This window comes from Euprymna scolopes, chromosome 29, assembly GCF_053919585.1.
Source record: "Euprymna scolopes isolate OS-2025 chromosome 29, ASM5391958v1, whole genome shotgun sequence".
Lineage (NCBI taxonomy): Eukaryota > Metazoa > Mollusca > Cephalopoda > Sepiida > Sepiolidae > Euprymna > Euprymna scolopes.
The window spans coordinates 63,032,894-63,035,684 of record NC_136510.1 but is presented as its reverse complement, the minus strand read 5'-3'; positions in this window follow the sequence as shown (position 1 = coordinate 63,035,684).

Sequence of the window (2,791 nt, the reverse complement as noted above, 5' to 3'; positions counted from 1 at the left end):
TTTAATTTGTGAGAAAAGATTGATAATTTTCTCCTTAACTTCTGAATGACTGCTGAAGAACTTTTTTATCAATTGAAAGCACTGCAAGTGCATTTAGTCTTTCGCAACCCATGGTGTTCCTTAGAAAAGTTTTTATTCTTTTCAGAGTTGAAAAACAACGTTCTATCTCTTATGTAATCATGGGAATTGTCAAGATAATTTTTATGGGTTTTGTGATTTAACTAAGAACATCGTTTAAATTGTTTTCGAAAATAAATTTCAGGAGATCAATTACTTTGCAATACTCATGGATATCTTACCTACTATAAAATATTTTTAGCTCAGTTTCAAACTTTTCTTTGTCAATCATGGGATATGCTTCAGTTGTCAAGGATATCTCTTCTGTAGGTAGTTTTTTTTCTTAAAACTAGCAAAGCTTATCTTGTAAAACAATTTAGCAAGTATTAAATGTTTAGTAGAAGAATATCTGTCCGTTATATCAACAGATATATAGTCACACAGTTCTTTAGCTTCGCCCTTGAGTGTTTGTGAAGAATTTTCACAGTATTTGGTGTTTCTTATCTCTAAAATAGCAGTTTTGAAATTTGTTATGCATTCATTGACTTTATATATGCTAATTTCCCGAGAAATAATTTCAACATGAGACATAATTTTATGAAATAGCTCAAACCAAAATATGAAATTTTCATCGTTCAAATATTTCAGAATTCCTGTCGCTTCTGCAACGGTCTCATCTACATATGATGTTGACTGAATTTCAGTGACAGTTTTTTTATGCTTGAACATTTTCATGAACTCTATTTATGTATGTTAAAGTTCCACCTTGTGGCGGATACACGTGGAATGCTTACATCCAGATGCTTCTTGAAAAATGGACAGACGCTGTGGTGATCTAGAAAAGAAAGTCGGAATAGCCTAAATGTTAGCGATAAATATTCTAGCATTTCGTGTAATGCTTGCTGCATTCCTCATTATTAAATTAAGTTGATGCGCATAACAGTGAGTGAAATGCGCATTACTATAAACTGATTTTATTTTCGCCTGAGCACCAGCTTTTTTGCCTTTCATGACATTTGCAACATCAAATGTCTGAGCTATCAGTTTTTGGCGATTCCCTTGAAAGATTATATCTAATTGTTGTAGAATACATTTTGATATCCTATCAGCGGTTTGGTTTTCTGGAATAAAGAATCCCCAAATGCGTTCAAGTATTTTTTCATCCAAGACGTACCGTAAAACAATGATCATTTGTGTATGTTCAGACACATCTGTTATTTCATCAGCCATGACAGCTACAAAGGAAGCTTTGCTAATTTCTGCCCTTATTTCATTATGGTATATTTGTAAAAGACAGTCAAGTATGTCATTCTGAATAGTCTTGGAAACACCTTATATATATATATAATTAATATGATATATTATCACATACAAAGAAAAAAATAAACGTATTCTTTTTAATGTGTAATGAGTAGAAATGACTTGGGGGTGCTGCAGTTCCACAGCTCCAGGCACGAGCCGCCACTGGAAGAGTGTAATGTTGTTGAGCGTGTAATGGTGTTAAAAGTGTAATGGTGTTGAGAGTGTAATTATATTAAAAGTGTAATGGTATTAAAAGGGTTAAAAGAGTGTAATGGGGTGAAGAGTGTAATGGTGTTAAGAGTGTAATGGTGTTGAGAGTGTAATGATTTAAGAGTGTAATGGTTTGGAGATTGTAATGGTGTTAAGAGTGTAATGGTGTTAAGAGTGTGCAGCTATTAGGTGTAGGAGGTAGTATCACGTGAACGTCAGTAAGGAGTGAATTTGTTACGAGGGTGGGATTTGTAATGTATACAAGCAATTGGCGTTTCATTTCAAATGTTTAATAATGTATATCTATCTAGTTAGTTTCTTTTCTCTTCTTCTTTTCTTCCCTCTCTTTTCTTGTCTTGATGACTTTACAAATTTTTAATTTGATTTGTTTTTTATTGCCTTTCACCTCCTCCTTTATTTCCCTCGTTTCCCTTTCTTCCTTTTGTCTCTCTTCCTTTTTTTTCTGGTGTTTAATACCTATATGTAATCACTAAAAACCATGTCTTTCCTTTTATTTTTTTAACTTGAATCATCTGACGATATGGACAGATAATTTTTATCCTGTCTATTGAAACAATTTGTAATGAATTTAGTTAATACACTTACGGTTATAATAATAAAAAACGCACATATGTGTGTTTTATTATTACAACCTCAAGTGTATTAAATTAATTCACACACACACACACACACACACACGCACACACAGATATATATATATATATACACACACACACACATATATATATGATATATGTTTCCAATTTATAGAAATAATATTTGCGTCATAAGTGCATATATATTTCCGTTGCGATTAGTTGTTATATAAATATCTGTGCAAATGAAAATCTATGATGTAATACAGCTTTACCTGTTAGTGATCACTGTACTATATGTATTGTAGTTATATAAAAAAAAACTGTATAGCTGGTAGACCTGAAACTATTTCTGAAAAGCGAAAGAAGAACTAGCAAAACTGATAAACACGAACAGAATTTTCAGATAGTACATTCAAATAGAATTCGAAATAAAATAATTTGCACTGGTTGAGACAAAAAGGGAAAAAGGATACGACAAGGGGAAAAACTGCATGGAACTGACTAACCAAGAGGAGATGAAGGCACTTGGCGAACATGATACCTCCAAATATTTGAGAGTTATGGAAGCGGAGACGAAAGAGAATGTTTTAAAAAGTACTCGAGAAAAAACAAGAAAAATTAAT